Raw genomic sequence first — 25,018 nt, forward strand, 5'->3', positions numbered from 1 at the left:
GTCTGTCTTGTCCTCTATGTGTCTCTCATAAGGACACTTGTCACTGGGTAATCCAGGATGATCTCTTCAGCTCAAGATCCTTGACTTAATCCCATCCACAGAGACCCTCTTTCCAAATAATGTCATGCTCAGAGGTTCCGTGATTGGGACTTGGACATATATTTGGGGGCCGTTCTTCAGTCTATGACAGTGACCTTGGGCAAGTCACTTAACCTCTCGGGGCTTCCGTTTTCCTTGTCCAACAAAGGGCTGCTTCACTGAACTAGTAAGAGCAGCTGCTGCCATGGGTCAGGCATTATGCCGAGCCCGTCATGTGCATTGATTCATTCAATCCCCACACCAGCCCCAGGATTTGTCATCTTCATTTGTTGCAGGTGATCAAATCCAGGCACCAGGAGGTTAAGTGACTTGCCCCAGGTTGCCCAGGTACCAAGTCGTGGGGCGAGGATTTGAATCCAGGCCACCTCACCCTGTAACCTACACCCCCCTTTTTGTAATTGAGCTTTTTAAAATCAAGCAATAATTCACATGCCATTCAACTCCCCCATTTCAAGCACACAATTCAGGGGTTTTTAGTATATTCAGAGTTGTGCAACCATCACCACAGTTGATTTCAGAACATTTGCATCCGCCTAAAGAAATCCCACATCATTTAGTAAAACCCCCCAATCCTCCTGTTCCCCCCACCCCTAGGCAACCACCGATCTGCTTTCTGTCTCTATGGATTTACCTATTCTGGACATTTCATAGAAATGGAATCAGACACTTTTGTGTCTGGCTTCTTTCACTTAGTATGATGATTTCAAGGCTCATCCATGTTGTGGCTGTATCAGGCTTCATTTCTCTTTGTGGCAAAACAAGAACCTATATGCTTAACCACTACAATGACCTGTAAGGTCCCTGGCCGCTCTGAAAGACCCCTGTTAGGACTGACACATTCCAGAAATCTCAGTCAAACCCTGAGGTTTGATCTGCGAAGATTCTGTAGGACCTGGGGAACAGAATCCCTCACCCTCTCTGCCCGCGGCACTGTCCTCTCTCTTTACCAGATTCCTGGCGCGGCAAGAACCCTGGCGAGGCCGGGCACCAGCAGGTGAGCTAGAAGAGCAGCCGTCAGGCCCGGTCACTCCTGAAGTGCAGCTGCTCTGCCCTCACCTGGGGCAGAGCTTCCTGATCTTTCTCACGACACGGCTCACAGAGAACAGGATATTATTTGCACAGCACTCGGGGTAAACAGCCAGAACTGCACCCAGCAGTGTGCCCAGCCCGGGGTCTCTGGCTGTCCCAGCACCACCCTGGTAACCTCCAAGGGCCGCCACCTGAGACTGCCTGGAGCCCCCCCGCAGCACAGGGCGGGGAAGCTCTGATCTCGGGGGTCACCCAAAGGATACTCATGCTGGGTGTGAGGCGGGAGGAGGAGCTGGGTCTTCAGGGGCCCAGCCTTCAGGCTGTCCTCTGTCGCTGGTTGAGGAGGGGAAGGGAGGGCACGAGATGAAGGATGCCTGGACCGGGGCTCTACGGGCCTTAGTACCCGGGTCCCCAGGGAGAAGAGGAAGGGGGTGGGTGGTTAATTAAGCCTGGAGACCCAGGGCCACCAGCACCGCCTACAGCTGTGCCAAGTGGAAGGCCAAGGGCACCAGGCTGGGGCCCCTCACACTGACTGCGATCGGGGCTGCTTTGGTTATAAGCAAGATGAACCCATTCCAAGTGCCTCCGAGAGTAACAGGGCTTATTGTAAGGCTCCAGGGACCGCAGGGGACCCAAAGGATAGGGGCGGGAGCAGGGGCAGGCCCCAAGGGAATAGCGCCGGCTCTGAGTCAGCCCTGGGTACCTCTGCAGCGGGAGCAGGTTGGTGATTCTCATGGCTCTGCCGCGTGTCCATCCCTCCTCTCACCACGATTCGCTGTCTGTCTCCGGCCTCATGGCTTCTGCCTGCTCGTGGCTTCTGCGTGTTCCCACCACGGCTTCTGCGTCTTCCCACCACGGCTTCTGCGTCTTCCCACCAAGGCTTCTGCATGTTCCCACCAGGGCTTCTGCGTGTTCCCTCCACGGCTTCTGAATGTTCCCACCACGGCTTCTGCGTGTTCCCACCAAGGCTTTTGCGTCTTCCCACCACGGCTTCTGCGTCTTCCCACCACGGCTTCTGCGTCTTCCCACCACGGCTTCTGCGTCTTCCCACCAAGGCTTCTGCGTCTTCCCACCATAGCTTGCCATGGCCTCTTGCTCACTCTCCTCTCACAGTAGGTGGCTTTGCGGTCACCCAGCATTCAGGGTGGTTATCAAGCATCTTCACGGTCTCCCCTGCTGGGCTCAGGCTCCCTGGCGCCTCCCCAGAGGAGGACTCCTTCTCCTGCTCTTGGCAAACGAGCTCAGGTCCAGGTCTCATCCCCTCCAGCCTGGACACAGATACCTGATAGGGAAGGAGAACTCTGGGAACCTAAGGCCAGAACCCCAGAGAACGGGCAGTGTGGGCTTTGCTGCCTGTTGGTGGCAGAAGCTGCCTTCCCAGGAGGGGAGGGAATGCTTAGGGCCCCAAACTGGGCTCCTCTGGGCCAAGAGCGGAAGTCTCTGCTTTGTTTTACATCAGAGCTGTATTCTCAAACATAACCGTTCCACCCCCGCCCTTCAGCTATTCAAGGACCTTGATGACATCCATCCAGGTCCTCAGGATGTATCAGGAGTACATCACTCTCCACTTTCTCACCCCACCATTCATGTCCCCCCCACCATGCTCCAACCACTCTGGCAGGCCCAGCTCATAACAGATCAGACGTGAAAGGACCTTGGCCTTAATTTTCTTTTGGCATCATGGCTATAAAAGGAGAATTTTTTTTTGTAAAAAGACAAAACCAAAAAGTGCATCTTAATTAGGGAAGATGTGCAGTGAGGCCAGACTGAGCCCTGCTGGGCACCAGCCCTCCACTTGGTGAGAACAAATGCTTTTAACACAGCCCCGTTGCCAAGGTGATCACCGCATCTCAACTTACTGAGGTGGCATTGCAAATCTGTGGGGAAAGAACAGATTATTCAATAAATTATGCCGGGACATTTGCTTAGCTATTTGGAAAGAAATAAAATTAGCTCTTTCCTTCACACCATACTTCAGTATAAATTCCAGACGATTTAAAGAATTCGATGTAAAAAGGGAAATTATTTAAAAAACTAGAAGAAATTATAGACAAATATTTGATCTTGGGGTGACTAAAGACTTCTCAACATAAAAGCAGTGGAAAAAATAAAAAGAATAAGATAGGTCGAATTTAATACATATAACTAAATCTCTTTGTATTTTAAAGAACATTTTAATTAAATTTATTGGGGAACTACAAATAAGGCTAAGATAGTTGCAGCAAATATGACAAAGGGTCATATATAAAAAGCAATTACAGGACTTGCCTGGTGGCGCAGTGGTTGAGAATCTGCCTGCCGATTCAGGGGACACGGGTTCGAGCCCTGGTCTGGGAAGATCCCACATGCCGCAGAGCAACTAGGCCCGTGAGCCACAACTACTGAGCCTGCGCGTCTGGAGCCTGTGCTCCACAACAAGAGAGGCCCGCGCACTGCGATGAAGAGTGGCCCCCGCTTGCTGCAACTGGAGAAAGCCCTCGCACAGAAAAACGAAGACCCAACACAGCCAAAAATAAATAAATAAATAAATAAATAATTAAAAAAAAAAAAAAAAGAACAAGGACCAAGGGATCTCAAGGGTCCAGGTAGCATGAATTTAAAAAAAAAAAAAAAAAAAAAAAAAAGAATCTGCTTGCCAATGCAGGAGACACAGGTTTGAGCCCTGGTCCGGGAATATCCCACATGCTGCGGAGCAACTAAGCCCGTGCGCCTCAACTACTGAGCCCGCGCGCCTAGAGCCTGTGTTCCGCAACAAGAGAAGCCACCACAGTGAGAAGCCCGCGCACCGCATCGAAGAGTAGCCCCCGCTCGCCGCAACTAGAGAAAGCCCACACACAGCAACAAAGACCCAATGCAGCCAAAAATAAATAATAAAGAAATAAATAAATGTTTAAAAAAGCAATTACAAATAAATAAAAATGAATGTTCTAATAGAAAAATGGCCAAAAAGAAATGCACAAAAGAAGAAATTAAAAAAGGCAATAAACATATTTTAAAATATTCACCTTCGCTGGTAATCAAAGAAATGCCCAGTAAAACACCAATGAGATTTTCCTCTCTCACCACTTATATTAAACATTGTACTGGAGATTCTACCCAGAGTAATTAGACTAGAAAAATACAGTCACCCAGATTGGTGATTGCTGGAAATTTGTTCATTTCATCTAGGTTATATAATTTCTGGCATACTCTTATTCCTGGTATTCTCTTATAATCCTTTTTATTTCTGTAAAGTCAGTAATAATATCCCCACTTTCATTTCTGATTTTAGTAATTTGACTCTTCTCTCTTTTTTTCTTGGTCAGTCTACCGAAAGGTTGTCAAATTTTCTGATCTTTTCAAAGAACCAAACTTTGTGTTTTGTTTTTTCTCTATTGTATTCCTATAAGGTAAAAATTTAGGTTATTGGTTTGAAATCTTTATTCTGTTTAAATATAGGCAATTAGAACTATAACACTCCCTCTCAGCATTGCTTTAGCTGCATCTCACAAGTTTGGGTATATTGTGTTTTCATTTTTATTCATCCCAAAGTATTTTCTAATTTCCTTGTGATTTCTTCTTTGACCCATTAGTTATTTAAGAGTGTGTTAGTTAATTTCCACATATTTGCAAATATACTTCTGCTATGGATTTCTAATTTCATTCTGTTGAGACAGGAGAACACATGCTGTATGATTTCATTCCTTTTAAATTTATTTAGCCTTGTTTTATGGCCTAACATATGATTCCAACATATGATTCCATGTGCACTTGAGAAGAATATGTGTTCTGATGTTGGTTGGAATGCTCTGTAGGTGTCTATTTAGGTTCAGTTGGTTACTAGTGTTGTTCCTTTAATTCTTTAGACCTGGTTTCCTTTAGTTCTTTGCACATATTTATAACAGTGTATTTAAAGACTTTGTCTAGGGCTTCCCTGGTGGTGCAGTGGTTAAGAATCTACCTGCCAATTCAGGGGACACGGGTTTGAGCCCTGGTTTGGGAAGATCCCACATGCCGTGGAGCAACTAAGCCCATGTGCCACAACTACTGAGCCTGTGCTCTAGAGCCTGCAAGCCACAACTACTGAAGCCCGCGTGCCTAGAGCCCCTGCTCCGCAACAAGAGAAGCCACCGCAATGAGAAGTCTGTGCACTGGAACAAAGAGTAGCCCCCCCTCATCGCAACTAGAGAAAGCCGTGCACAGCAACAAAGAACCAAAGCAGCCAAAAATAAATAAAAATAAGTAAATAAATAATAAATAAATAAATAAATAAAAGAAATGCAACAGAAATATTAAAAAATTTAAAAAATAAAAAATAAATAAAGTCTTTGTCTAGTAAGTCCAGTGTTTAGGCTTCCTCAGGAACAGTTTCCTGTGCATGGGCCATACTTTCCTGTGTCTTTGCATGTCTCATAAATTTTTGTTGAAAACTGGACATTTAAAATAATATAATGAGGCGAATCTGGAAATCAGATCTCCCCCCTCCCATGCAACACCATTTGCCAAGGATTTGTTGTTATTGTTGCTGCTACTGTTTATTTCTTTAGTGACTTTCCTGAACTAATTCTGCAAAATCTGTGTTCTTTGTTGTGTTTGGCCACTGAAGTTTCTGCTCAGTTAGCTTAGTGGTCAGCTAATGATTAGATAGAGATTTCCTTAAATCCTTTAAACCATTAAGTCTTCCAGCCTTTGTTGAGGGGCTTTGTATATGTGATGGGGCATACCTTCAATGCTCTAGCCTTAGCTTTCACTTCCTGATTGTGCAGAGCCTCAAGGTCAGCCAGAGGTGAGAAATTAGGTCCGTCACAGGTCTTTCCTGGGCGTGTGCAGAGCTATGCACATGCATATGGCCTTCAAGCAACCCAAGAATATGTTGGAGCTTTTCAAAGCCCCCTATGGACATCTCATTTGCCAGCTTTTCCTTTTAATATTTTCTTTAGCCCCAACTAGTATCGCCACTTCAGGCAGCTACAAAATTAAACAATTGCAGCTGATTGTTTTTGACAAATGCCCTGGAGCTAGGGCACACAGAGCAAAGACTGAGGCCAAATAAAGACAATCCCTGAGAATGCAGCTTTTCAGGGAGCTGCCAGACAGGTCAAACAGTGACAATTCTCTGGCCATGGGGTTTTTGGGGAAGCTCCAAACCTTTTCTTTCCCTTCTAGTAGCTGCTGGGCTACTGGTTTTCACAACCACCATAGTTGTGAGGCTATTGCTTTTCAAAACCTACAGTGGAGCTGTGAAAAGGGAAATGGGAATAAGGCAAGTTAAAACTTCACAAAGCTTGCTGTTCTGACTGTGATTTGGCCATATAATTTAAAAAACAAAACAAAACAAAACACTCCTCAAGTGTTTAACGCCTTTGGTTAATTTCTAGAGCCATGAAAAAGTTGATTTTGACAATTTTTGCCAGCATTTTCATTGCTTTTATGAAGTAGCATATTTTTGGAAGTCCTTACTCTGTCGTTCCGGAAGTGCTTCCTTCCCACCTGTTTGTGTACAGAAAATATTATAGGAACACAGCCATGCCCATTCATTTATATATTATCTATAGCTGCTTTCACACTACAATGAAGATCTGAGTAGTTGCAGCAGAAACCATATGGCCGGCAAAGCCTAAAATATGTACTATCTGGCCCTTACAGAAAAAGTTTGCCAACCCCTTTGGTAAGGCAAGAAAATGATATAAAGATTGGAGGAAACAAATTGCTGCTATTCACAGATGAAGAGATTTTTGCATTAAAAACTGTTTTTTTAAATTTGTGAACAACTTGTTAGCATTAGTAAGTGAGTTTAACAAGGTCACTGAATGTGTTATACCAATCCCAGTTATAGGACTTCCTGGATCCAGCTAAGAGAGTGTAGGCACATTCCACCTTACCTCTCCCACTGATGAGAATTTAAAAGCTTGAACAGAATACATAAAGCAGCTATCTGAGGACTCTGGAAAGTCAATCCTAAGAAGTGGACTGGGGAGGGAAATCCAAATGCAAAGAATGACTGAAATAGCTGTGAGTTTTCTGGTTTGTTTGTTTGTTTGTTTTTCTCCACATCTCCTGGGTTAAACTTTAGCATAACCCAAATCCTGGAAGTGAAGTGAAGTGAACGAAAACAGAATAAGCTCTAAGAAAAACCCTGTCTTCTGGCAGGAGAACCAGGAATGGGGCATCTTCCAAGACTGAGAACCTGGTGGGTGGGGGTGTGGTGATCCCAGTTTTTTTCTTTCACTTTTAACTGTCTCTGTCCTGAGACAAGCCCCTGTTAGGAATCTGCATTCCTGGGGTTCCAGTAGACCCACATGCACCTAAAACTCTGAAAGAAAAAAAATTCCCTCTGATCAGAGAACCCAGGCACTTTGCAGGCAGTATCTTGTATGCCTCCTAATTTACTGTCTGGGGTAGCCATCATTGTTACTCCCATTTTCTTGGTGAAGAAACTGAGGCTCAGAGAGGTTAAGTAGCTTGCCCAGGGTCACCCAGCAGTGAAGTGGCAGAGTTAGTATTCTCACCCTCCCTGCCTCCTCAGTGTAACCGTGAGCTCTAGCACCTGGCTCAGTGCCTGGCACAGTGCCAGGCAGATAGCGAGCGCCCTGTGAGATGGGTCCATCTCCACACGCTGGCTCCAATGCAAGGCCTGGCTCAGAGCGTCCATTGACCCGTGTCCGCTTCTCGAACCTGTGCACACACAAAGGAGACCAGCCCCCAGCCTCCCTGGCCGATGAGGAGAGGCCTTGAACTCCACTCTGGATCAGCCTTTCTCAATGCAGATGAACTGCTGTTGATGTTCTTTGCACATAATTTTCAGCGAGACAGAATCATTTGGAAAGCCATAAATACACATTCAGATGCACATGATGGATAATAAACTCGGCTCCAACGAGTCACTTGAGCCCCCATAAATCTTGGCTGCATTTTCTTCCCTGGTGCCCGTAAATCAGGCCCTATCTCTGCCTTGTCTCTGTCATCCTGCCGGCCCCTACCTGCCGTGCATCATGCCGCAGGTGGAGCGTCTGGCAGCTGGCCTCACACGCTGCCCTCATGCCCCACATGCATCCTGCTTCTCCCCTGAGGCACCCAGGCGTCCGGCCCATTTTAGGCGTCCTTTGTGCTTTTCTGAACAGCAGTCACCCTGCACATCGTGGTTTACACAAGCCTCATGGGGTTTTCACAACATGCAGTTTTTTCAAAGCAGGCTGTAGCTGTTCTCTGACTCTCCCTCTCCTGGGCTTGTGCCTCTGTGGGCTACTGTTAATAAGCTGACAATGCAAGGGGCCGGGAACACCTCACAGGGTCTGGAGTTGGGCACAGTGGGCTGACAGTGGTTCTAGAGATTTCAGCCAAGTCCCTTTTCTGGCCCTCAGTGTGCTCATTTGCGAGATGGAAACAATAATCCCTATTTCCCAGGATTGTGTTATTCAGGGTAATAATGCACAGGTAACCAGCGTTAGAGAAAGCCTCAAACCTCAGTTTGTGCATAACCCAACACAAAAGTTTAATTTTTGCTGCAAAGTCCGATGTGGAGGCCTTCTTCCATCTCATAGCTTCATTATCTGGAACGAGAGGCCCTCCGAGATTGCCACAGCGGGAGAAGAGAGACATGGAGACACATTGGCTCATAACAGCTTCAGCCCAGAAGGGATGCGAGTCACCTCCGCTCACATCCTATTGGCCAGAACCAGTCACATGGCCCCAGGCTAATCGCAAAGGATGCTGGGAAATAGAGAAGCACATGGCTGATTGGTGAGCATTTACATTCCTGCCAGAGTGGTTGAAAATGTTTAATTAAATGCAATTCACAAGAGACAGCAAGGAAGGGCTCTAGTAGAAGCTCAAGATGTCAGAGATGAATCTAGATCAGTATTGGCTGATGGGGGATTTACACCCAGCCCTCTTCCAAAATGGTGTATGTTGGTCCCTGCTCATGGATAAAGCATTTGCCATCATGCCTTCTTTGGGGCCTGGTTGTGAAGGACCCAGAGCCAGGTTCCTAATAGGTGCTCAGGAAGTGGGACTCACCCAAGGTCATGCAGTTTTCTGTGATACACTGCATGCTCCCTGCGAGCCAAGCTCTCTCCCCTCACGCTCCCACCACCCACTCCTCCTACCAGCACTTAGCAGTTCCTATTCTTTCCCAACCCCTGGTTCCTCCCAGCCTCCATTGTGGCTTCAGGCTCCCATTACTCAAGAGGATGGCTCCCACCCACAGCTGGGCCCCACCTACAGGAAGCCCTCTGTGATTTCCCTGGCTCTAGTGTTTGGGGAGAGGGTAGGTGGTTCTCTGAACTGTGGCTGGATAGGGAGGAGGTGATCTGGCATATGAGGGTCTTCCTTGTCTCAGAGCCCGCCCGCCCACTGAACAGCCTCCCACAGCTGGGCCATGTGATTTCACAGCTGGAACTCCTCATGCCTTCTGCCCCCCTTCCATGCATAGAAGCAGCAGGTCATGGTAAGGCTTGGAAGCAGGAAGTCCAGGAGGCCAGGGCCTGGTGCAGCTGGAGGAAACAGACTGATTTGGTGCCCTCTGCTATCAGGGTGGGAGGTTGGAGACCCCGAGGGCCGCTCTCCCATGGCTGGAGACAGCTGGGCTAGAAAGAATCAGCCTAAGCGGTAGGGGCAGATGCCCCATGTTCCAATCCTTGCCCGGCTACTAACTGAGCATGTGGCCTAAGCTGATGCTTTCATTCCTGGGCCTCAGCTTGCTCATCTGTAAAATGGAGATCTGTATTCATTCTATCCAGCTTACAAGATCAGCTACAAAACACTTGAGAACAGGGTTCAGGGTGGGGGTGGGCATGGGGGTGGAAGGTGGGGAGCCAGGGGACCTCTGCTGGGGTCTAAAATCCTGCCTGGGACCAGCTCTGGGCCAGGGCAGTAACTCAGTTCCTCTGGACCCAGGTGGAGCCCAATGGTGAGCACTGGACCAGAGGGACTGTTTCTCCTCTCTCCTTCCTCCCAGCCCAATGATGAAATCTGCTGCTTATTCCTAGTGGAATTCTCTCTTTCCATCTCCCATCCTCAAAATCACCCCATAAAACACCAAAAATAAACACTGTGCCTGGCTTTCATTTGGGGAGGGTTTGTCTGTCCCCTTTAATTACTTCTTACCATGACATACCAGCCTTTCATCTTTGCGTGCCCGGGTTGGTGACCCTAAGAGGCAGGCCAAAGGCGGTGCGACTGGACCTCTTTGGTCAAATGAGGACTCAATACTTAGAATGCTGGGGTAAGCACGGGGGGCTGCCTGGGCTAGGCAGCCAACGCCGAACAGATGAGGAGACATTGAACCTGGATTTAGAAGGATCAGTAGAAGTTTGTCAGGTGGAAAAAGTTGAGGGAGAGCATTCCCAGCAGAGGGAACAGTATGTGCAAAGAGATAGAGGGAGGAACGGAATGGAATGTTTTAGGAGCAAGTAGAAGTTCCATGAGGCTGGATATTAGGGTGCCCGAGGGAGAAGAGGGGGCCCAGAGTTGCCGGGAGAGCTGGGTTGCATAGCCCTTGAATGCCAGGCTAAGGAGCCAGGACTTTATCCTAAGGGCCATGAGAAGCCGAGGAGGACTGTAAGTGAGGACTGTCTACCCCTGGCCACCTGGCCACCAGGGTCAGCCTTTGTGACACAGCTGCTTCTTGTGTCGATGGAAGGTTGGAGGGTGGCAGGGTGACCCGTCTCCTCCCCAAACTCAACTTCCCTGGCGGAGGAAGTCTTGAAAGAATCTAAGAGGAGCCTCCACATAAAATGACTCTCTTAAAAAGTCAACATTTCTGTGAGTTTGTAGAAATTAATCAGGAACACATGTGTTCTATTTTTCATAAATCGCGAGGGATCAAAAGGGAAGGAAAAATCTCTTAGGGTAAAAGATGACATGAGATGCACCACCCGCTGAAAGACTCCTCACCACTGCCTTGCAGCCTGGGGCTTTCCTTCCACCTGGCATCCCCCGTGCACACCGGTGGACGTGGGCCCCAGGCTGGTGTGGGACACAGAGGGAGCTCAGATGCAGCCCAGACACTGAGGTGCTCCCAGGAGGGAGGGAGCACCAGCCAGTGAGGGGCCAGGGCAGTCGCTGTGTGTGACGGGTGCTGGGAGAGGAAGCCTGGCGCTGGGGGAACCCAGGGGAAGCCTCCAGCCCAGCTGATGGAGGGACCAGGAGAAGGGGCACTTAGAGAACAGATGAGAGAGGTGGGAACAGACGAGGACTGCCTTGAAGGCACTGCTAAAGAATCTGGATTGTACCCTGCATTTTTCCCCACTGCTGTCTGAGGACCGGGGTGTGATGGGAAGGGCCCTGGGCTTGGGGACAGAAGCTCCATTCAGCCTCCCTCTTACAGTGGGACCTATCCCAGACCTGGAACCTCAGTGTTCACCTCTGTCAAATGGGTGTAATAATGAGGCGTACCTCCCCCAGGGGAGCCGTGCAGAGCCGTGGACAGGCAGGCGCTCACTCAGGCCTCTGTCACCCTGGTCTCACCCGTGCTGGCCTCACCTGTCCTCTGTGGGGGCCACGGTCAAGGGCAGAAGAGGTGAGGAAGTAGTTTCTCAGGCCTCCACCCCGCCGATGCCCTGTGTCCAAAGCCCAGTGGTTTCACAGCAAAGAAGAGGGGCCCAGGCCTCCCGGGGTCCCAACATCCCTGCGTGCATCCCGGGTGGGGCCAGACCAAGGGGCCTGCCCGAGACACAGAGCCCCGTAGGCCCCTCGTTCTTCAGCCCCCAGATCAGGGGCTTCCTCCCTCCCCACCTCCCTCTCCACCCCGGGACCCCCCCAACCCTGAGCTGAGCAGCACCCAGCCCGCCCCCGCTGTGGGTGCCGTGCCAGCCCTGTGGACGGGCGCTGAGATAATCCGGCTAGACAGGCTGCCACCTTGGCACGTCCCGGGGCGCCCGGGGCCGCGGGGAGCCTCAAAAGGAAAATTAATGTCTCTTACCAGCAATTAGAGGAAATTATTTCAATAGAAATCTTGTTTTATATCTCCCCATCCTTGTTTTTCAATCCCCAGCCTTTGATTTCTTTCTTCTTCGGGGATTCTCAGAAAGGCACTGAGAGCCTGGGCCACACACCCGGGCCTAGGGAGCGCCGGGGCCTCCCCTGTGGAGACCCTGGGGTGTCCCAGCACGGCTGGCAGCCCATCGGTAGCTGGGGCTGTACGCCCAGGTGGGCAGTCGTGGGTGGGCCTCTGGCTGGCTGGCTTTTCTGCTGCCCAACGCGGGTGGCTCTGGGGCCCAGGCCTGGCCAAGGTCATGGTGTCAGGGGGTGGCATGGTGCTGAGGGAGAGCCCAGGATAGGAGGGGCCCAGAGGCCTTCTGGGTGAAGGCCAGCACCTTCCTCTCTCCTTGGGGAGACTCCCTCACATCTGCACCCTTCATGTCTCCCCAGTGCCTCAGACAAGGTCCCAGCTCTGCAGCCTGGAGCTCAAAGCCCTGCAGATTCATGCCTGCCAGCTCCCCTGGCCTCGTCCACCCCTCCACCCCCCATCCCCCTCTGCAGCTGCCCAGGATGCCTGGCTTGACCCACAGGGGGGCCGAGCAGCTGTGGCCTGGGGTCCCTTGCACAGCCCGGGCCTGGAATCAACAGCCTTTTCTTTTCTTTTTTTTTTATAACTGTATTTATTTTTTTTATTTTTGGCTGCATTGGGTCTTCGTTGTTGTGCGTGGGCTTTCTCTAGTTGTGGCGAGCGGGGGCTACTCTTGGTTGCCGTGCAAGGACTTCTCATTGCGGTGGCTTCTCTTGTTGCGGAGCACAGGCTCTAAGCGTACGGGCTTCAGTAGTTGTGGCCCATGGGCTTAGTTGCTCCGCGGCATGTGGGATCTTCCCGGACCAGGGCTCAAACCTGTGTCCCCTGCGTTAGCAGGCAGGTTCTTAACCACTGTGCCGCCAGGGAAGCCCAACAGCCTTTTCTTTCTCTACCTGGCCAGCTCCAGCACCTTCTTCCAGGTTCAGCCTTGCCTCACCTCCTCCGAAATCCTGACTCGGAGTCCACCTCCCAGAATGTTCGGTGCCCCCAGCCCTTAGCACAGGCCTCTGCCCTGATCCTGTCAAACTATTCATGGGCCGGCTGCCCTAGGAGCTCCTGGAATCCAGGGAGCAGGTTTGCTTTAGCCCTAAGTCCCTAAATGGGCTTCAGCCAGCTTCTGCTTGAGTGGATGGGTTATGCTTAACCCCTAGAATGCCCTGGAAGGGGCACTGTGCTAGTTCCAGTCACGGCCTTTAAGGAGACTGGCCGCTTCTGCTTCTTCCCTCTTAGAAAACCCCCTCTTGGAATCTAGCCGTCATGGTCAAGCATGTGGAGAAGCCACATTCAGGCACTCTGGTTGACAGCGCCAGCTAAAGTCCCAGCCAACTTCCAACATCAGCTGCCTGTGACGTGAATGAGCCACTGGGATATTCCAGCCCAGTCAGGCCCCTGGGTGGCTGCAGCCCAAACGAACATCACTTGCAGAAGAACCTCCAAGCTGAGCACAGTCAACTCACAGGATCACGAGATTTAGCAAGATTGTTTCTGTTTTAAACGACCAAATTTTGGGGCACTCTGTTGCAGCAACAAGTAACTAAAACATATAGTATATGCATTTACCAGATGTGTATGCATTTCTAAGTATTTAACTACTATTTCTCAAAAGATTAACCATTCTACACTATAGAACAGGAGTCCCAAAACTACAGAAAACAGCCAGCTGCCTGTTTTTGTGCAACCCACAAGGAAAGAATGGTTTTTACTTTTTAAAAAAAATTTATTTATTTGTTTATTTTTGGCTGTGTTGGGTCTTTGTTGCTGTGCGTGGGCTTTCTCTAGTCAAGGTGAGTGAGGGCTACTCTTCAATGCAGTGCGTGGGCTTCTCACTGCAGTGGCTTCTCTTTGTTGCGCTCTAGATGCGTGCGCTCAGTAGTTGCGGCATGTGGGCTCAGTAGTTGTGGCTCACGGGCTCTAGAGCGCAGGCTCAGTAGTTGTGGCACACGGGCTTAGTTGCTCCATGGCATGTGGGATCTTCCCAGACCGGGGCTCAAACCCGTGTCCCCTGAATTGGCAGGCGGATTCTTAACCACTGCGCCACCAGGGAAGTCCTGGTTTTCACATTTTTAAGTGGCTGGAAAATAAAAAGAATATGATTCGGTGACTGGTGCATGAAAATTATATGAAATTGAAATTTCGGCACGTAAAGTGTGATTGGAGCACAGCTATGCGTCATTTGTGTGCGTATGATCCATGGCTGTTTTTGCACAATGGCCAACTTCTGTGGTCGTGGCAGAGACCAAACGGCTGCAGAGCCTAAAAGATCTACTGTCTGGTCCTTTACAGGAAGTTTACCAACCCCTGCTGGAGGACATTAAATGTGCCTCATCATTTTGAACTTCAAACACGGCATCAAAAGATTTGTATGTGTTTCTAAGCATTTATTTCCTTGGTCCACTAAGTATTAAAAAAAAAAAATTGTGGACTTTTTGGCTTATTTATTTGTTTATTTGAAAGTTTGAAAGTTCGAAGAAGTACAAAAATGGCCAAAGAGTGTACAAAAATTTAACAAATTATGGGAGGAATGCTGAGAAAGCATTTGAGGAGAGGTCAAAATGAAACTTTCTGATGATGGGGAGGAATGGAGGATTTTGAAGAAAGGGATTAAAAAGTGAAAAGAGGGCCCAGCTGGACAGGGTCACCCACTAAGCATCCAGGCAGATGCCTCCTCCTTCCCCTGCCCCCCACCATCCTGCCCTGGCCAGTGCTCCAGGCCTCATGCCTCTCTCTGGGAGGGGTCACAGCAGTTGTCCCCCTCCTCGTGCCCTGCCTGCCTTCCTGCCCTCCACCGGTGCCCCTGCAGGCCTTTGAGTCAGCCGTCAACCCCACCCCTACCATAGCTCCCCCTCCACAAAGCCTTCCCCCACCCCCAGGCCAGCATTCACCCCCTCCTCTGTGCTCATCCTTCTAAGATCCCACCTGCCGTATCATACCATTGAGACCCACTTATTGTCCCTCTGCTTCTTGGGCTGGAAGCCCCTCCAGGGCAGATGGCTGGGTCCCAGGGGAGGTATCAGAGCCCAGTTGCTGAATGAAGGGGCTCCACAGCCCCTACTGAGCGGTGACGATCACAAGCCCCAAGGATGCTGAGTGGGCCAAACAGTGTAGGTTTCCGTGATGCGGCACCCCCTCCCCACGCCCAGCCTGTTGGGACCAGGGATGCGGAGAGATCAGGGCCTCCCGACTGGGTGGGCACATTCACGGTCACGCCTGACCTGCCCCACCCTTGCCCGGCCTCTGGCAGGGCCTCGGGCCGGGCAGGAGCGGCTGACAGAGCCACCTCCCTTTCACAAGCCAGAAGCTGACAGCCGGGTTCTGGAGAACAAGAAGCCCATTCAGGGCGCAGGGCCAGGCGGGCCTGCTTTCAGGTGCATGATCTCACCTTTTGGAAACGCAGAGGGCCTGCCAGCGGGCCTCGTAAAGCCTTTGATGACCCATGTGCAGGACACAAATCACAGGCCCCCGGGCCTCCGGGGCCTGGCCGACACTTCACTCCACGGACTCACATTCCAGCCCAGAAAGGGGCACGGATGGGTGGGGCCGCGGGCTGCACAGGCAGGCAGCAGGGTGTCCACACTGACGGCAAGCCCAGGCCCGACTGGGGCCCAGGACCCGCCGAGCACCCGGACCAGAGGTGGCCCAGGCCCCTAGGCCCTGCTCCCTGGGACCCGGCAGCCCGTCCGCTCCGGTTGGTCGACTTTGACAAAGCTGACTGGTGACACCAGGCAGACACACACCACCACAAACCAGCGGCCATAACACACCGGGCCCAGCTGGGGGCTGGAGCTAGAGGGACTTTGGGTCCGGGCTTCGTCCCCTGATGGCCACCAGCTCTCTGCAGGGGAGGGACCAGCCAGGGGGAGCAGCTGACTCCCTCTTGGATGGAGAATTCCCTGGCCGGCAGCTCAAGGGAGGCCCGACTTTTCTGTGAGCTCACAGGGCATGGCCCGGGAGCCAAAACTGACCCAGAAGCAATGGAACTCAGATGGCCAAAGAAGCCACTGCCCTCTGTCCTCCTGGCACAATTACTTGGCTCCCCCTGCAAAGACGGGACAGTGGCCTCCGGCTTCTCCGAGTGCCCGCAGGACAGGAGACCAGGCCGGGGCACGCACACCTCTCCCTGCGCCCAGCCTCACGTCCAGCAGTGGCTTCTGTCACCACTTCTGTGGATGGCAACACTGGCCTGCCATCCATTCCCTGGAGGGAAGGCCAGGCCACATTGCCCATGTGGGCCCCCAAGCCCTGGAGGGCAGCTCCCAGTGCCCTCAGGATAAACCTCCAGCTCTGGCTGGAGGCCCAAGGCCCTGCCATCTGACCCTGAGGGCTTCTCTCAGTCTTAGGGCCTGCCTCCTGATCACCCGTGAACTTGGCCATCTGCTGGCCCCCCAGAAGCTCCTCCTGTTCTGGCAATTCAGGCTCATCGGTGCCCAGGTTTCTCCCTCTGGCCCTGGCAGCAAGGGTTCCCTCCTCCAGGCCCCCCAGGACTCTGTGCAGCCCATATGTGGGCGGTTTATGGATACAGCTGCTCTGGAACAGAGACCAGGGGTGAGCCGGCCCTGACTCCCAGCCCCCAGCATGGACCTGGCCAAAGGAGGTGCCCACTGGTGGTTTGCAAAGTGACTGAGGCATTCAGGAAGTCTCTGGTCAGCAAAAAGCAGTCTGGCCACACCCTTACGAGTAGAAAGATGGCGGGCTTGGAGGGCAGGAGGCCCTGGGCATCCTTGGCCATTGGACGGGGGTCTTAGCTTCTCTGAGCCTCAGCTTCCTCATCGGCAGGATGGGAATACTATACGCACCATCTTTTTCATTTTAGCCATTCTGGTGGGTGTGTACCTCACTGACGTTTTAATTTGCGTTTTCCTTATGAGGAATGACGTTGAACACCTCGTCTTTATTTGCCATCTGGATTTTTTTTTTGTCACCTACCTGGGTTTTTATAGATTTGGGGTTGTTGTTCCATGATTGATCTGTAGGATTTTTAAAAAGTGTATTTAGGAGATGAGGTCTTTGTCAGGATCTATTTTCAGTTACCACAGGGCTAAAGAGAGGTTTCAGAGGGATCACACATGAAGCCCCAGGCACAGGGCCTGGCACCCAGGTGTTCAAAAATTGTCAGTTTCTCTCCAGCCTCAGGCACTGCCCATCACCCGCCTCTGAGTCCACCTCTTTGCTTCATCCCTGGGCCATCTAAAACGCCCCCTCGTCCTAGACCTTCACCATTTCCCTGGTGTCTGCCTCGGGGTCCATGACCTGCCGCATCCCTGAGCACTCTTTGGGCACCCATGTCCTCTGTGCCCACCCCCAGGAAACAGCCCAGAGCCAGGGACTAGACCCCTAGGGCAGGCAATGGGGAGAGCACTGGGCCCAGAGTCCTCAGCCTCAGCCTCTGGAGTTTATTCTGCCACTTCCTGCCTGCATGTCCAAAGGCAAGTCGCTTTTCCTCTCTGGGCCTCAGCCTTCTCATCTGTAAAATGGGCTCTCCTGCCTGCCTGGCCCACCTCCCAGATGGTGGCAGCCCTGAACCTCAGAGTGGGGGTCCAAATGTTGTGGAGACTGTCAAGGGCTAAGTACCAGGTGGCTCAGGCCGACCCCCCCCAGCACTCGGTGACAGGGAGCTCACCCCCTCACTGGCAGGTTGCATAGAGACAGGCTCCATCCAGGAAGGCGTCTCTGGATGGCGGCCCAGAGAGTGTCCACGGCCCCTGGTCAGCGCTCCTCTGGGCCAGCTTGATCTATGGTCTTGTCTCCAAGTCTCCCAAACTGGACAGCGGGTTTCTGGGGCCCCCACTTTCCTTTCCATTTTATTTGGCGATGCTCAAGCTGGCCCAGGCCTCCTGCTTCTACAGCAGACTCCTATCTCTGGCAAACACTTCAAGCTTGGAGGTGGGGCAGGAAGGAGAAAAAACAGTAATTACAGAGCTGAGGGGGGCACTTCCAGGAAGGGGCATTCCACTCAACAGAGGCCCATGTGGAAAGAGGGAGGCTGGACCGGGACGGCCATCCCAGCAGCCTGAGCCTTGTGGCCCCATCCTTGGCCCTTCCATCCCCCACCGTGGTGGCCAGGAAGCTTGCTCCCCAGTGGAGGTGTTTGGAGGCCTAGGACCATGTCCTTGGCTAATCCAACACCTCGATGGGCCCACTGTGGGAGGAAGGGAAAGGTGGGAGCTTTCGAGCTAGAAGTGGCTAGAGCTATAATGTAACCCCCTTTGCGGACCAGAAAACAAGGGGTCTCAGAGCAGATCACAAACAGATGGTGGCAGGCATTTCCTCCCACCCCCATCATTGTCCTGGGAGACCCCGGATTCCCAAGTGGGTGGTAGGGTTAGGCTATGCAGGGGACCCCTGGAGGCCTACAAGAAGAGGAAAACTTCTCCCACCAAACTTGGATCAAGGTGTGAGGCGGGCTCGACAGATGAGGTCCCTCCACGGCTGCTTCTTCCTCCACTCAAGGCCCCAGGGCTCAGGCAGCCTCAGCCCTCTCTCCCGGATGCGGGAACCGGGATGAAGTTCCCTTCCCTCTGAACGCCCAGCTCCCCCCCAGTTGCCAGCCTTCTGGTGCCCCAGGGATGCAGGACTGTGGCAGTGTGAGGATGGCTTTGTGGACCAACCATCTCCGGGTACACGTGGACCAGCAGGGCCCCACCTGCTCAGAGCAAGGACGTCCCTGGTACCTGAGAACAATGAGGAGCTCACGGTTGCCAGGAGCTGGGTGTCCCTTCCATGCGTCATCTCTGACCCTTGCGCTGAGCCATCCATGAGGACACTGAGGCACCCAGGCCCCACAGCTAGCGAGTGAATAGTGGAGCCAGGACGAGAACCCAGGGCAACCGCAACTCCTGTGCTGGAGTCACTGTGACACACCACTTGAACCAAGGGTTTCAGCCCAACTACCAAGAGTAACTCTTACCCGCAACCTTGCAAGGCAGCTATGCTATGTGTCTTAGCCTGTGGTGACAAGTAGGGGATGAGGACCTAGACTGCCTGGGTTCAAATCCCAGCTCTGCCACTTACTGTGCAGCCTAGGGCCAGTGTCTTACCCTCTCTGGTCTCAGTTTCCCCATCTGTAAAAGGGGATAGTAGTAGGCTCTACTTCCCATGGTTGTTGAGGAGTTCTACGTGTGAATGCATGTGAAGCACAGCGCCTGGTACACAGAGGGTGCTCTTAAGTGCTGCTGCTGCCTTTTGCAGGAATCTGGAGGTAAACGAGCTTGCCTTGTCTTCCAGCCAGAAATGGAACTGAGGCAGCCGGGACTCACATGCCAACTTGTCTGCCCTCAAATTGCACTTTTAACCTTGCACCCATGACTGCTTCGAAGATGCAGGCCTCTAAAGGCCTTGGGGAAGCCGGAGCCGGGCCAGGCTCCTCAGCCGTCAATAGATGGCGCTGTGGGGCCATAAGGGCCACCCTCGCAGCCAGAGTGAGAGCTTACACACCAGGCCTTGCAGACTGAGGCCACCACCCAGGGCCAGGCCCTACACCGGGTGCTGCCCTCAGAGGGCTGTACCACTCGCCCTGTTTCTCTAATGAGAAATACGAGGGCCCAGAGTGGTTAAGCCATTGGCCTGAGGTCACACAGCCATAAGGCGCTGAGGCTCTCCAACCCCAGGATGCTCCAATTGAGATCTTCAGCCCTGTCCTCCTGCCACCCACTCCACCCTCCAAGGGCCCTCTGGAGCTTGATGGGAACCAGGCACCCCCTCTCCACCCCCACCATGGCTGGACAATTCCAATGAAGCTGAGGCCGCCAGCTGTGAAGTCGGAGCTAAGCCCCCGATTAGGGTGGCTCCAGGCCGGCCTGTCCCTCCCGGCCCCACCGCCAGGCCCGCGCCATGGGCTTCCCCAGCCCAGTCCAGCATCCTCGTGGTACCGAGAAGTCTGGGGCCCAGAGACGGAGGGACCTGCTCAGCAAGACACAGCCCGTCTCCTGGATGCCCTCTTCTTGGTCACTAAGGAGCCCCAGGTCCCCCATGATCCGCCACAGGCCCCAAATCACATCTGACAGTCCCCCATCATCACCCAAGAGGCTGCATGCTAACATGCCCCCCGCTCTGTCCCACTGACACACACGCATTAGAGCCCATCACCCCAATAACAGGTCTTGGACAGGAATGTGATCCTGACCATGTTCAGGGGTGTGAACGGAAAGAGGGAAGGAATGTGGTAGGTCTGGAGCTGGGAAGGGGGAGCTCCCTCTGGGCCTTGGCTTCCTCATCTGTTCACCAAGGGTTCTTCTGGCTCAGCCTGCCCTGGGCTCTGTGATTCCGGTTGGACCACAGTGAAGCCACGTGGGTGTGGGGGGAGGGATACCCCACTGTGCACCAGGCAACAAGCTAGGTGTTTTAGGCACCCCTATCTTTCTGCCCTGAGGAGCAATTCAGGTTCTAAAAGCCAGCCAGTCCCATCCCTGCCGCGTGTTCACCATCTCCGGCTTTCATACCTCCAGTCACGGGTAGTTCACTCCCTACTAAGGAGCCTGTCCCCAGGATGGCTCAGAAAGCCAGACAGGTCCAAAGGCTGGGTCCCTGTTCCTCCAGACACCTGCCCGGCTCTGCCTTGTGGGACACCTGAGCCAGCTCCATGCTCTGCCCCAGGACAGGGATTTGAAAATAGGTTTTCCCGGACTTCCCTGGTGGTGCAGTGGTTAAGAATCCGCCTGCCAATGCAGGGGACACGGGTTCGAGCCCTGGTCCAGGAAGATCCCACATGCCGCGAAGCAACTAAGCCCTTGCGCCACAACTACTGAGCCTGTGCTCTAGAGCCCACGAGCCACAACTACTGAAGCCCTCGCACCTAGAGCCCGTGCTCTGCAACAAGAGAAGCCACCGCAATGAGAAGCCCACACACTGCAACGAAGAGTAGCCCCCGCTCGCCGCAACTAGAGAAAACCCGTGCACAGCAACGAAGACCAAACACAGCCAAAAATTAATAAATACATAAATTTTAAAGAAAATAGGTTTTCCCCACCCTGCGTGCACAGACTCACAGGACACTCCCCCACCTCCCTCATCCCTGATCCTGGCCTCCCCGCCTTCAGCTTCCCTTCACCTTTGTCAAGTGAGACTTGAGGGCTGCATGTGTGAGACAGACAGGAAGAGACGAATAGACACAGATACTTAGGGGTCCCGGGAGGCCCAGATGAGCCCTCAGCCAGACTGAAATCTTAGCCCAGCCCAGGGCTCAGCTCACAGAGGGAATGGAGTAGTTTTCCCACCAAACAGGCTCTATGGCTACTGAGGCGTCCCCCCGGAACCTCACTGCTTGCCTTCCCCACCCCCAGGCCTGAAATTCCACCGGGGTGTTTCATTACTGCTCTGAGGTCTAGCGTCCCCGTTCCTGGCTCAGGACACCATTGGCTCCCCCCAGCCCCCCACCCCTGCCACTTCCTGGCTGTGAAGAGGTGCAGAGTCTCCCCCGGGGTTGCCACGGAGACAGAGTGACGGTGGCGCTGCATCAGGCAGGGTCTCTCCAGCAGCCACGAGGTCCTGGAGGGGCCCCACCCGTCCGCCGTTAGCAGAGCCTCCCGGGGAGATTCCCCGCCCAGCCGGCTCTAAGCCCCAGGGTCCACCCTGGAAAGACCTTCAAAGGACTTGGCCATTCTTGAGTGAGCGCCAGGAGGGAATCTGCTCTCAGGATCAATTTAGCCAGCCACACGGGTGGAAGGAATTTGCCATTTCTCTTAACAGTGACCCCCTCGTGATTTATACGGGGGCCACTGTCCGAAGGCCCCAGTTAACGGATCACAGTGGAAAATGAAAGGCCCAGACCCAGGCGTCTCACTGGGCTAATTACCCTCAATAAGACCCAGCTGGCTGGGGGAGCTGGCGGGACCAGGGCAGGGCAGGATCCCTGCACGCAGCTCCCTGGGGACACGGAGACCTGCCATGGCCTCGCCTGGGCTTGCTGCCCATCACCTTCCAGGGCATGCTGGGGCCACCAAGCATTCCAGGAGAGCCAGCCTGGCCAGCTTACGAGACAGGTCACCTTCGGGGATGGCCACGGCCTCAGGGTTTGCTGCTGCCGAGGAGCTGGAAATCCCTGGGACCCAGACAACCACAGGGTCCCATTCTGCCTATGCGGAGACTAAGGCCCAGACAGACAGGCAGGTCCCATGGAGCCTCGGGCATGGCTTTGGCCTGGGTGCAGGCCCTGACCTCAGCCTCTGGCCCGTGGTGTCTTCCTGGAGGCCCAGACCTCAGTGCTGGCCACAGAAGCCCCCTCCAGTGGCCTCATGCACCTCAAGATCAGCTTTCTGGGCCTCCTGGAGTTGGTTAAATGTTTCCCAAGAGTCTGTTTTGTGCCAGGTCCAGTGAGGGTTGCTAGGGGTAGAGTGATGGGCAAAATCCAACCTGATCCCAGGCTTACAGCTCTCTGGGGAAGACCAACGTCACGTACATCTCCCCAGCAAAAGTACTTGGTGCCTTGAAAGTACACAGAAGGGGATTTGACCTATTCCAGGCCTCAGGGACAGGGCATGTGACGTGGAGCTGAGAGCAGAAAGCTGAGTAGGGGTAACTGGGCACTTATCCAATGGGAGAGTGGGAGAGTGGGTGGGAGAGTGTCCTAGGCAGCAGGAGCAGCATATGCAAAGGCCCTGTGGCAGGAGGGAATGTAGGGCACTCAAGGAGCTGAATGAGGCTGTGCAGGGAAGCACGGAGCCATAAAGATGGTGGTAAAGGGGCAGGTGGGCAGGTGGGGGAGGCCACAAGTAGTTCTTGTACCTTTAAAAAGGTGATTCCAGATATGATGACTCAGGAGGGAGGAGTCAATTTCTCTCTGGCTTTCAGGAGCCTCAGCCCCCACCCCTGGAAGGGGCAGCTCTGTGGACCACCCCAGCTGCCTGGACCAGAGGAGGACCCAGAGGAACCCATCTAGGGGTCGTGGAGTGCCAACCCTGGTGTCCCTCGGGAACTAGACAGAGAGTCATGGAGACTGAAGGCAGCTGGTGGTAGGCCCAGGTCAGGGGCAGCCAAGACCACCAATGAGCCCCAGCTGGAAGGGGAGGGGCCCTGAGCAAGCAATGCTGTGAAAAACGCCAAGAGAAGCAGAGGCCAGGGCCTTGGAGCCACCAATAGCCTCACGACTGGTCCCCCACTCCCCTCCTGCCTTCTTTGCCCTAGGCCACTGGAGCCTCCTGTCCCTGTGGGTCCCCCACCCAGAGCCCAGGTGGGTGTTATAGGTGCTACTGATTGCGTCTGGGCCCTGGAACAGAGTGGGTGTAAGTGGACAGCTGTCTGAAGGGCGGAGGAATGAATGAGCAAAGGAAGGGCTCCCAGTCTCCCCTCCTGAGCTGCACGGAGCCCCTCCGGCCTCCCCACTGGCCACCCCGTGTCCTCGTGGAGCCGGGCCGATGCAGGGCCAGCAGGCCTGGTGTCTCGGAGCAGGGCAGCCCGGAGCTGCCCGACGGGGGAGCAGGTAGCCGTGGTTCCCGCTCCCTCCAGAAGCTGGGCTCTGGCCTGGTTCCTGGGGACACAAACAGGTCTGACGAGTTCCTCGGCGGCTGAGTCCTTGATTTCCAGGAAAGCTAAACTCTTCGAGAGCAGAGAGCAAGGCCTGGGAGGAGGGAGGGATCTTTTGGAATATTCCTCTTCCTCTGCCTCGGGCCTTCCCCAGCCCTGCTCCGCAGATCTTACCCCTTGTGTCCTGAGCCTGGGAGCCCCAGGCAGATGGGGACGCCTCTCTCCCCACCTCCCCCAGAGGGAACATGGAGTGCAGGAGGGCAAGGGACAAGGAAAGGGACCTCCTCACTGTGACCCCCCAATTCAGTCCCCGCCCCCATGTCCCAGTGCAGGGTGTAGCAGTATGGGCTAGAGCTTGTGGGCACAGGCTCGGAGCCATGCTGCCTGGGTTCCACCCCCAGCTCTGCCACTGACCTCGTCACCTACCTGGCTTTCGTTTGCTGTTTTGGTTATCTTTCCCTTATTGATGTATAGGATTTTTTTTTTAAACCCTTGCTTCCATGGACCTTACATCCTTTTTTTTTTTTTAATTTATTTATTATTTATTTTTGCTTCGTTGCTGCACACAGGCTTTCTCTAGTTGTGGCGAGCCGGGGCTACTCTTTGTTGTGGTGCACAGGTTTCTCATTGTGGTGGCTTCTCTTGTTGCAGAGCACGGGGTCTAGGCGCGCGGGCTTCAGTAGTTGTGGCACACGGGCTCAGTAGTTGTGACTTGCAGGCTCTAGCGCGCAGGCTCAGTAGTGGAGGCGGACGGGCTTAGTTGCTCCGCGGCATGTGGGATCTTCCCGGACCAGGGCTCGAACCCGTGTCCCCTGCACTGGCAGGCGGATTCTTAACCACTGCGCCACCAGGGAAGTCCTGATGTGTAGGATTTTTTTTAAAGTATATTCGGGATTTAAGATCTTTGTCAATATCTATTGTTGCCAATATCTTCTCCAGCCTGGGCTTGCCTTTTCACGCCCTTCAGGGTGTCTTTTGCTGAGTGGAGGTTTTCAATTTGAAGTCCAGTTTCTGCCCTTTTATTATATGGTTGGTGCTATGCGTGCCCTGTTCAAGAAATCTTTGCCTCTTCCTTAAACATCCCTTGAATCCACCCCCCCGCCCCCTCCCCCCACCGCCTTTTTTGCCTCTGTCTGGCTTCTAGCTGCCAGGTCTCTCCTGGCCCGCTCCCACCTCCTCCCCACTGTGTCCCCACCCCAGTTCTTGTCTCCCTCACTGCATGATCTTTCGGCCCGGGGACAGGGCTGGCTCATCTCCACGTCCCTGGGACTGGCACCAGGGCTGGCACGCACTAGGTGCTCAATAAAAGCTTCATAAATGAAGGCAGTGTCCCGTGCCCCAGCTGGGGATCATTAAAACTGTCAATTAGTTCTAAACACCAGCTCATCAGGAACATTTGAGCAAAGCCAGGAAGTAAAAACTTTGGAAAAACCAACAACATAGGAATGT

Source organism: Balaenoptera acutorostrata, chromosome 15 (assembly GCF_949987535.1).
Source record: "Balaenoptera acutorostrata chromosome 15, mBalAcu1.1, whole genome shotgun sequence".
Taxonomy (NCBI): Eukaryota; Metazoa; Chordata; class Mammalia; order Artiodactyla; family Balaenopteridae; genus Balaenoptera; species Balaenoptera acutorostrata.